A 12,484-nucleotide genomic window follows, 5' to 3' on the forward strand; every position below is an offset into this window, starting at 1 on the left:
CGACAAAGGTCAAGGGTGGTTGAAAACTGTGAATGCGGAGGCTAAACCGCTAGATGGCATGGCCCGTAACGTGGAGTTGCACCTGGGCACTTGGCAAGGTAACGTAAACTTCTCCATTGCTCCTATGGATGATTTTGATATTGTACTTGGCATGGAATTCCTTAGGCAATTCAATGTGGTCCCTCTCCCTCGCTACAACACGGTGTGCATAATGGAGGGAGGCCCTTGCATGATTCCAACAATGCACAAGCCAAGTACTTCCAACCGCCTCTCCGCCATGCAACTCAAGAAGGGAGTAAAGAAAGGAGAGCCTACATTCCTTGCTACTCTACGCGAGGAAGAAGAAGTTACTTCCAAGGAGCCACCGAAGGAGGTTAGCCAAGTCCTTGAGGAGTTCAAAGATGTCATGCCACCACAACTACCTAACAAACTTCCACCAAGGAGGGAGGTAGATCATTGCATCGAGTTGGAGCCCGATGCAAAACCACCTGCAAAAGCACCATATCGCATGTCTCCACCGGAGCTAGAGGAGCTAAGGAGACAACTTAAAGAGCTTTTGGATGCCGGTTACATTCAACCGTCGAAAGCACCTTATGGAGCACCCGTCTTGTTCCAAAAGAAGCACGATGGTTCGTTAAGGCTATGCATCGACTATAGGGCACTTAACAAGGTTACCATCAAGAACAAGTACCCTATACCGTTGATAGCCGATTTGTTTGATCAACTTGGAGGAGCAAGGTACTTTACTAAACTTGACTTGAGGTCGGGGTACTACCAAGTTAGAATTGCGGAGGGTGATGAGCCAAAGACTACGTGTGTTACTCGATATGGAGCATACGAATTCCTCGTCATGCCCTTTGGTCTCACCACCGCACCCGCCACATTCTGCACTCTCATGAACAAGATCTTCCATCCTTACTTGGACAAATTCGTGGTGGTCTATTTGGATGACATCGTCATCTATAGCAAGACGTTAGAGGAGCACATCCACCACCTACGAATTGTGTTCAAGGTTCTAAAGGATAATGAGCTTTACGTGAAGAAAGAGAAATGCTCGTTTGCAACCAATGAGGTGTACTTCCTCGACCATAAGATCAAGGATGGCAAGCTGCACATGGATGAAGCCAAAGTGAAAGCCATTCAAGAGTGGGATCCTCCAACCAAGGTGAGTGAGCTGCGATCTTTTCTTGGTCTTGTTAACTATTATAGGAGGTTTATCAAAGGGTATTCCGCCCTAGCCGCACCACTCACCGATCTACTAAAGAAGAACAAGACATGGAGTTGGTCCACCCAATGCCAACAAGCCTTTGAGAATTTGAAGGAGGCGATTATGAAGGAACCCGTGTTGGCATTGCCCGATTGCTCCAAACCATACGAGGTGCACACCGATGCTTCCGACTTTGCCATAGGGGGCGTGTTGATGCAAGAAAGGCATCCAATCGCATACGAAAGCCGTAAGCTCAATGACACGGAGAGAAGGTATACGGTCCAAGAGAAGGAGATGACCGCCATCATCCATTGCTTGCGCACTTGGAGGCATTACTTGCTGGGGTCTAAATTCGTGGTAAAGACTGACAATGTGGCCACAAGCTATTTTCAAACTCAAAAGAAGTTAAGCCCCAAGCAAACTCGTTGGCAAGACTTTCTTGCCGAGTTCGACTACAAGCTCGAATACAAGCCCGGTACGGCCAATGTGGTTGCCGATGCATTAAGTAGGAAAGCCGAACTAGCATCGATAACCAAGTTCCAAGGGGAACTGCTCAACCTAATAAAGGAGGGCATGGACCATGATGTTGTGGCCAAACAACTCCTACAACTTGCCATGGAGGGCAAGACTAAGAGGTTTTGGGTTGAAGATGGCTTTCTCTACACAAAGGGGCATCGCATTTATGTACCAAGGTGGGGCAACATAAGGAAGAATTTGATCAAGGAATACCATGACACCAAATGGGCTGGCCACCCGGGGCAAAAGCGTACGAGAGCTTTGTTGGAGACAAACTATTATTGGCCACAAATGCGGGACGACATCGAAATGTATGTGAAGACCTGCCTTGTTTGTCAACAAGACAAGGTGGAGCAACGACAACCCGCAGGTTTATTGGAGCCACTACCAACTCCGGAGAGACCATGGGAGAGCATCTCCATGGACTTCATCATTGGCTTACCCAAGTCCGAGGGATGTAGCACTATAATCGTAGTGGTTGATCGATTCTCCAAGTATGCTACATTCATTGCCGCGACAAAGGAGTGTCCAGCTGAGGAGACGGCACGGCTATTTTTCAAGCACGTGGTGAAGTATTGGGGACTCCCAAGATCAATTATAAGTGATCGAGACTCGAGGTTCACCGGAAGGTTTTGGACGGAGTTATTCAAGCTCATGGGCTCGGAGTTACATTTCTCTACAAGCTTTCATCCACAAACCGATGGGCAAACCGAGCGAGCTAATGCATTATTGGAGCTATATCTACGGCACTTTGTGAGTGCCAATCAACATGATTGGGCAAAACTGCTGGATGTTGCCCAATTCTCCTACAACTTGCAAAGGAGCGAGTCCACCAATCGAAGTCCGTTCGAGTTAGCCACGGGGCAACAACCACTCACTCCACAAACACTCGTTACCAAGTATGGAGGAAGGAGTTCTGCTGCATTCAAGGTTGCCAAAAGTTGGCATGAACAAGTGGACTTAGCAAGGTCATACCTTCATAAGGCCACCAAGAAAATGAAGAAGTGGGCGGATGCCAAAAGAAGGCATGTGGAGTATCAAGTGGGAGACTTGGTGTTCATCAAAATTCTTTCATCCCAACACAAGTCTACCTGAGGGCTACACAAAGGCCTTGTTCGCCGATACGAGGGACCATTTCCAATCGTCAAGAAGGTGGGCAAGGTATCTTATAAGGTGGAGTTACCCCCTACACTCAAACTTCACCCGGTCTTCCATGTAAGTTGCTTAAAGCCATACTACAAGGATGAAGAAGACCATACAAGAGGGGAGTCCAAGCGAGCACCAATAGGTGTCTACAACACTTATGACAAGGATGTGGATAGCATATTAGCCGATCGAATAGTTCGTGGAAGGGACAACCATCCGAGTCATGAGTACTTGGTAAAATGGAAGGGACAACCCAATAGCGAAGCAAGTTGGGAACCTGCTACCGCGCTTTGGCAATTTGAAGATCACATCAAGAGGTTCCATGAAGAAAGCTCGACGAGGACGTCGATGGCATAGGTGGGGGAGAATGTCACGGTTGGGGCATTTCATTAAACACTTGGTGAGCATTCTCTCCATTTTGGGCCTATTTTGGGCCTTACAATGGACCAAGCACCTAGAGTAGTGTGGAATTCTCTAGAACTTTATGGAGAACTCTAGGTCAAGCCATGTACATATCCATTTCTAGATGCTTCTTTAGATATTTTTGTAAAGGAGGTGGGAAGGATCTAGACACCCATTCTCCACCGTAGGATTAAAGCAACTATAGCCGTAGGATTAGACTTTGTATGCCTATAAATAGGTGGAGGCCTCATTTGGCCAAACCATCCAAGAATTCAAGCATCCAAGGATTCAAGAATCCAAGCTACTCTTGTAAAGCTCTCTTTCAAGCAATATACTTTCATTCTCCCAAACTCTCTTTGTGCTCTAGCTTTGTTTGCTTAGCTTTCTCTTTTAAGTGGGCAAAAGGCTTACTTAGTTGCAACAAAGGGTCGAAATAGCAACTAAGGCCGCACGGCTTGAAGGGATAAGAAACAAGTCCGTGACAGTTGGCACCCCTTTTGGGAAAAAAATAAAAATAAAAAATCCAAAACAAAACCCACATCCATTTCTTTCTAAACGGTGCATTGGCACCCCTTTCACCTCTTCCCCCCCCCCCCCCCAGAACAAAAAAAAAAGAAAAAAACAAAAACAAAAACAAAAACGCAGGTCTTCCTTCCTAACACAGCTCATCCCCTTCTTTTCTAAAATCTCTAGCTCACCACCCATTACTTTTCCTTCTCTGCCGCCCAACGCTTTGCCGCAGCTCACCATCCTCTTCCTTCCTCTCTAATCTTATGTAAGTTTCCTTTTCTCTCACTGTGCATTTTCTCTGCATTTTTTCCTCTGCTGCTTAGATTTTTTATGAATTAAATATGACAGTAGTGACGATTTAGCAGTAAAAAATTCCTACCTTGTCTAGCAGTCAAATATGACAATAGTGACTATTTAGCTAAATTAGTATTTAAAAAAAAAAAAAAGTTCTACCAAGATTTTATAAACGGTGGAAAGTAGCTTAGGGAGAGTACTTAATGTGCTTCTTATATAGGCACACATAAAAACAAATTAAGAAGGATGTTTTTTTTTTTTTTTTGGTTTCAAAAGGGGTGCCAATGCACCGTTTCATTGAATCGAGAAAAAGAAACAGACGTCAATGTCCTCTCCATGTGATCTGTACAGGTTCATTCTATAGCACTTCTGTGTGGATATATATATATATATATATATATATATTATTATGTATGCTTATCTTGTTAATTTGGCACCTTTTCCCATTAATGTTTCACAGCACAGGAGCTCCATAATTCATATGAAAGTCGGCGGATCTAATTCGTTTCTTAATTTTGTTTTTATTTTAATTTTGGTTTGTGTTCTTTTTGAATTTGATTAATCTCTTGAAGACTTACTTTCTTTCAATGCATAAAAAAAATATGAAGGCATCAACACTTGGCTACCTTTACTCGCGTACTTCTACTTTCCTCATAAAAACAAGATTTTTTTTCAATAAACATTTAACTCAAATAAAGTGAAAGATAATATAATATCGACTATTGATTGTTTGATCATAAGTGAATCAATAAATCCATGAATCAATTTATCAATTCACTGACCGATCCATCTATGTGTTGGATTGATCCATCAATCTAGTGATTAATTTCAATAAAAAAAGTCAATAAATCAAATTTTCTCAAGACCAAAAACAAACACTTCAATAACACCATAAGAATTGTAAAAACAAGTGTAAAATACTTTTTCAAAATAACTTAACAAAATATTTTAAAAAAGGTGTTAGTATCTAGCAACGTAAAATTAAATGTAGTTTCTAAATCGCATATTATTTCTAAACAATATTTGATCTTTCAATTTTTACAGAGATAATCATATATTCATTTAGGTTTTGAATTAATATAAGAAGTGTCAATATATAAATATTGACTTTCTAATATTGAAGTAACACCAAATATGTTTGAAAATTTGCAAATGATGTAAAATCATTCTACCTTTAATTATGATTTTTTAACTTTTTAAATTATATTAACCAAAATAAACTTTTTAGGATCTGTTTGGTAAAGCTTTTTTTTTTGTTTAAAAGCTTTTTTTTAAGGTTAAAAATTCTTTTATAAAAAAAAAGATATTTGACAAAAGTCAATAAGTATTTATTAATCAAAAAATAAGCTTTTTAAAGTTGTTTTAGAGAAGTCCAAATTTTGAGCTTTTCAAAAAAAAAAATTTTTTTTTACTTTATATGAAAATTTAATGAGTATTTAATACAGTTTAATGATCATTTAATGCAGATTTTTTATTTACAACCAAACACTTATGAGCTTTTTAATAAAAAAAATTTAAAAAAAAAATCTATTATATAAAATTTTATAAACTAAAGTTCTATTTTTATAAGTTATAGCAAGCATATACTTATTCCATTTATACATAAGTGTGAACACACTTTAACATTTAAAAAGGTCATAATATGAAGATTTTGGAGTTATATTATAATATTTACAAACTTCAAAGGATATTGGTGTTATTGATGTTAATTTGATACTGCAGATAGTAAAATGTAAAAATGTTAAAACTATATAAAGAATTGATATAAAAAAAGCTTTCTTTAAACATATTTTGTTGTATAAACTATAATTTGAATACTGATTAACCAATCAGTTTCATCAAATTCTAATAGAAATATATAAAATAATAAATTGAGCTTTATGCCAAATTTTAATGGAGAAATTACTTTAGAAACCATAAAAAACAAATTAAAGCTTAAGTTAACGTATAAAAAATGAAAAAAAAATTAATAACAAAAAACTCTAAAAAATAAAAAGAAAGCATATGGTTTGCAAAAATGAAGTTCTATTATATGAAAATTTCCTTCTCTAAAACCGTTCAAAAATTAGTTCAATGAAAACTATCAGAAAAATCTTAAATGTATTTGAAAGATAACAAAGCACTAATACTATGAGCATATTTCCAATACTCTTGGAATATGTACTCCTTCTCTAATACAGGAAGCATTGTAATTTTTTTAAAAAATATTGTACGTGATTTTGGACAATAGATTTTTAGATTCAACGAGGTTTTTATAAATTATTTTAAAATGGTGGATGAAATTTCTCTTATCGTCTATGGTGGTTGTTCCATGCATGAACAATAATTATGTCAATCGGTTCAAATCAAAATTGTTGCAATCAATTAGTCCATATGACATTTGAATATTAAGTCATTTTGATCCCCTTTAATATTCCATATAAATGGAAAAAAAAGATATTTAAATATGAAGTCACTTTGAAGAAAAACTCATGTACAACAGTGATAAAACATAATAATTTTTTATATGTTGCCACAAACCAATGTATTATTTAAAATTACCACATCATATTTTATTGAAAACGGAAAAAGAAAAAATTCATAATTTCAGGGTCATGATCCTCTCTTTCTTTCTATAGGTTTTTCAATCTAAGCATTTCTTCATTGTTGACAGGGTTTGAATTTTTATTATTATTATTTTTAATGAAAACACTGTTATTTTATCAAATTTTTAATACTAATATTATATTAGAATTAAATGCACTTTGCTACCAATAGTTAAGATAAAGTTTGTTTTGAGATCTCTGTTTATTTATTTATTTATTTTGCATTTGATATTCTTTTAAATTTCAAAAATTTACAATTCGGTGATAAAAATATCAAACCCTTTAACAAAACATTAACGATTCCTCAATGTTTAAGCGTAAATCTTTTTTTTTTCTTTTTAACTTTTGATTTAATCATTAATCCTTCCTAGATAATTCAAAAACTCACCATTTTTTGAAAAAAAAAAAAAAAGAAGAAGACCTATAAAAAAAATTTGTTTCAACGAAAGCTTAATAAAGGGCATTTAACCGGATTTTTTGTAATTAAAGTCTTTGATAATTTTACTCAAATTCTTTTTACCTCTTTCGAAATTCATGTTCGAAATTCATGTCTTCTCCTTTTTCTTTATTTTTATTTTTAAATACGAAGTATTGTGTTGCCTATTTTGTTACTCAATTGTTTTTATTTTTATTTTTATTTTTTTTAACTCATATTAATTCTTTATTTTGTGATATCTTCTACTTTTTTCCCCTCAACTTGGTTCCTTATTCATTTTTTATTTTATTCATTCGTGCATTACTTTTCCTTCAAGCATCCAAGGATTCAAGAATCCAAACTACTCTTGTAAAGCTCTCTTTCAAGCAATATACTTTCATTCTCCCAAACTCTCTTTGTGCTCTAGCTTTGTTTGCTTAGCTTTCTCTTTTAAGTGGGCAAAAGGCTTACTTAGTTGCAATAAAGGGTCGAAATAGCAACTAAGGCCGCACGGCTTGAAGGGATAAGAAACAAGTCCGTGACAGTTGGCACCCTTTTTGGGAAAAAAATTAAAAAAAAAAAATCCAAAACAAAACCCACATCCATTTCTTTCTAAACGGTGCATTGGCACCCCTTTCACCTCTTCCCCCCCCCCCCCCCCCCCAGAACAAAAAAAAAAGAAAAAAACAAAAACAAAAACAAAAACGCAGGTCTTCCTTCCTAACACAGCTCATCCCCTTCTTTTCTAAAATCTCTAGCTCACCACCCATTACTTTTCCTTCTCTGCCGCCCAACGCTTTGCCGCAGCTCACCATCCTCTTCCTTCCTCTCTAATCTTATGTAAGTTTCCTTTTCTCTCACTGTGCATTTTCTCTGCATTTTTTCCTCTGCTGCTTAGATATTTTATGAATTAAATATGACAGTAGTGACGATTTAGCAGTAAAAAATTCCTACCTTGTCTAGCAGTCAAATATGACAATAGTGACGATTTAGCTAAATTAGTATTAAAAAAAAAAAAAAGTTCTACCAATATTTTATAAATCGTGGAAAATAGCTTAGGGAGAGTACTTAATGTGCTTCTTATATAGGCACACACAAAAACAAATTAAGAAGGATTTTTTTTTTTTTTTCGTTTCAAAAGGGATGCCAGTGCACTGTTTCATTAAATGGAGAAAACGAAACAGACGGCAATGTCCTCTCCATGTGATATGTACAGGTTCATTCTATAGCATTTCTGTGTGGATATATATATATATTATTGAAAATTCTACTGTGAAGACGTTACGTATGAGTACCGCAGTATTAGTGATGGTTTTTCATAGTATTGGTGACGATTTTTTAAAAAATCGTCACCAATACTATGAAAAACCGTCACCAATACTGTTATCCGCATGAGGACCGTCTGCACTATAGACGGACTGTATATACTATTATGTATGTTTATCTTGTGTTGAGTGATTGACACCAAGATTTTTTTTTTTTTCCTTGTTAATTTGGCACCTTTTCCCATTAATGTTTCACAGCACAGGAGCTCCATAATCCATATGAAAGTCTGCGGATCTAATTTGTTTCTTAATTTTGTTTTTATTTTAATTTTGGTTTGTGTTCTTTTTGAATTTGATTAATCTCTTGAAGACTTACTTTCTTTCAATGCATAAAAAAAATATGAAGGTATCAACACTTGGCTACCTGTACTCGCGTACTTCTACTTTCCTCATAAAAACAAGATTTTTTTTCAATAAACATTTAACTCAAATAAAGTGAAAGATAATATAATATCGACTATTGATTGTTTGATCATAAGTGAATCAATAAATCCATGAATCAATTGATCAATTCACTGACCGATCCATATATGTGTTGGATTGATCCATCAATCTAGTGATTAATTTCAATAAAAAAGTCAATAAATCAAATTTTCTCAAGACCAAAAACAACGGTTTTGACACTTCAATAACACCATAAGAATTGTAAAAACAAGTGTAAAATACTTTTTCAAAATAACTTGACAAAATATTTAAAAAAAGGTGTTAGTATCTAGCAACGTAAAATTAAATGTAGTTTCTAAATCACTTATTATTTTTAAACAATATTTGATCTTTCAATTTTTATAGAGATAATCACATACTTATATAGACTCTGAGTTAATATAAGAAGTATCAATATATAACTATTGACTTTCTAATATTGAAGTAACACCAAATATGTGTGAAAATTTGCAAATGACGCAACATCATTCTACAACCTTTAATTGTGATTTTTTAACTTTTAAATTATATTAACCAAAATAAACTTTTTAGGATCTGTTTGGTAGAGTTTTTTTTTATTTAAAAGCTCTATTTAAAGGTTAAAAGCTCTTTTATAAAAAAAAATGTTTGACAAAAGTCAATAAGTACTTATTGACAAAAAAAATGAGCTTTTTAAAGTTGTTTTAGAGAAGTTCAAATTTTGAACCTCTCTAATATTTTTTTTTTTTTTTACTTTATATGAAAATTTAATGAGTATTTAATACAGGTTAATCAGCATTTAATGTAGATTTTTTATTTACAACCAAACACTTATGAGCTTTTTAATAAAAATTCTTTTTAAAAAAGATCTATTATATAAAGTTTTATAACCTAAAACCCTACTTTCATCAGTTATACCAAATAGATCTTTATTCTATTTATATATAAGTGTGAACACATTTTAACATTTAAAAAGGTCATAATATGAAGATTTTGGAATTATATTATAATATTTACAGACTTCAAAGGATATTGGTGTTATTGATGTTAATTTGATACTGCAGATAGTAAAATGTAAAAATGTTAAAACTATATAAAGAATTGATATAAAAAAAGCTTTTTTTAAACATATTTTGTTGTATAAACTATAATTTGAATACTGATTAACCAATCAGTTTCATCAAATTCTAATAGAATTATATAAAATAATAAATTGATCTTTATGCCAAATTTTAATGGAGAAATTACTTTAGAAACCATAAAAAACAAATTAAAACTTAAGTTCACGTATAAAAGACGAAAAAAAAAAAAACAAAAAAACAAAAAACTCTAAAAAATAAAAAGAAAGCATATGGTTTGCAAAAATGAAGTTCTATTATATGAAAATTTCCTTCTCTAAAACCGTTCAAAAATTAGTTCAATGAAAACTATCAGAAAAATCTTAAATGTATTTGAAAGATAACAAAGCACTAATACTATGAGCATATTTCCAATACTTTTGGAATATGTACCCCTTCTCTAATACAGGAAGCATTGTAATTTTTTTTTTTTTTTAATATTGTACGTGATTTTGGACAATAGATTTTTAGATTCAACGAGGTTTTTATAAATCATTTTAAAATGGTGGATGAAATTTCTCTTATCGTCTATGGTGGTTGTTCCATGCATGAACAATAATTATGTCAATCGGTTCAAATCAAAATTGTTGCAATCAATTAGTCCATATGACATTTGAATATTAAGTCATTTTGATCCCCTTTAATATTCCATATAAATGGAAAAAAAGGATATTTAAATATGAAGTCACTTTGAAGAAAAACTCATGTACAACAGTGATAAAACATAATAATTTTTTTATATGTTGCCACAAACCAATGTATTATTTAAAATTACCACATCATATTTTACTGAAAACGGAAAACGAAAAAATTCATAATTTCAGGGTCATGATCCTCTCTTTCTTTCTATAGGTTTTTCAATCTAAGCATTTTTTATTTTTTTAACTCATATTAATTCTTTATTTTGTGATATCTTCTACTTTTTTCCCCTCAACTTGGTTCCTCATTCATTTTTTATTTTATTCATTCGTGCATTCCAATTTTTACTTTTTTTTTTTTGGGGTATCCTTTTGCATAAAAGAAAAATAAAGACGAAAAGAAAGAAAGTAGAAACGTGGGGAAAAAAAATTAAAGAGTAATAAAACAACGAAATTAAGTTGAAATAAAAAATATAATTGATAAGATCATAATTACATAAAGATACATTGTAACCCAAAAAAATAAAAAAATTAAAAGTAAGAAAATTTCAAAAAAAGGAAAAAAGAAAAATGGCGTCGTTGCTATATCAAAAAATAAGAATAAAGAGAGAAAAAGAACTAAAAGGCATTTGCTATATCAAAAAATAAGAATAAAGAGAGAAAAAGAACTAAAAGGCATGCTATCTAAGATCAAATCAATACTGATAAAATGAGAAATAAAAAATGAACATTGAGTTAAAAATTTAAAAAAAAGAAAGATGTAGTTTAAAAAAGAATGAATTAAAATACCAAAAAAAAAAAAAAGACTAGAGGAATTTAAAAAATAAAAAAGACATGATAAAAAAAAATAAAAAACCCACACACACACACACAAACGAGTTAAATAAAAAAGAAAAACAAAGAAAGAGATATAAGTGGTAAAAAAAACTTGAATTTAAAAATGGAAAAATAAATAAAATAAAATTAATTAAGAAATATATATATATATATATATATATATAAATCGAGAATATAATTTTCAGATGCTTGAATGTTGGACAAATTTTTATCACAAAGTAAAAAGAAAAGCAAACAAATATGGAAAATGAAAAAAATAAATAAAAATTTAAGAATATATATAGAGTACAAAAATGAAAGGAAAAATTGAGGCATACAAGAAATAAAAGAAAAAACTAAAAACTAAAAAAAAGAAGGAAAATAAAAGATATGAAAAAAAAAATGATAAAATTGAATAAGCATGAGTAAAAAGAATATATGAGAGATAGGAAAATTTTCCTTTCAATAATCCATTCCCAAGGGAAGTCGATGAAGCTTCTGTGAATGCTATCTGTTTGATTTCTATCTCTCTCTTTTTTTTAAAAAAAAAAAAAAATTGAGAGTCTAACTCTTCCATCTAACAAATGGTTGTGTTAAAAAAAGGATTTAGATAGAGAAAACACTTTGTCAAAATTGGGTTTAGAGAGAGAAACATCTGTGCTTAGGAAGAAGATGAAGTTTTTTTGTTTTTTTTTTTTAAAAAATTAATTAGATCTGTGATGTGGCATTGAATCATTGGTTTATAGAAAATAATACAGCAATGTACAATTGACTTGTGGTAAACACATCATATTTGTAATGTGTTATCACCGTTATAGGGAAGCTTTTTTGGGGCATTTGTGGCCTTTAATCTTGCAACTTGAAGAGAGAAATGTATCAGCTACTGGGTAATTAATCTTGTACAATCAGAAACTTGCATTTGCAAATTTCTTATGGTGAACCATATCTTCATATTGCTTTGGTTTTAGTCTTGAACTACTAGCAAGTAGTAGGGTATGGCATCTCTTGCTCTTTGAACATGTGTCCAACTATGAGTTAGTTCCTAATGATAAAAACTTAAACAAAGCTCATATCATAATACATGGATAATTGGCTCCTCCTAACCCAACT

Source organism: Ziziphus jujuba, chromosome 2, assembly GCF_031755915.1.
Source record: "Ziziphus jujuba cultivar Dongzao chromosome 2, ASM3175591v1".
Lineage (NCBI taxonomy): Eukaryota > Viridiplantae > Streptophyta > Magnoliopsida > Rosales > Rhamnaceae > Ziziphus > Ziziphus jujuba.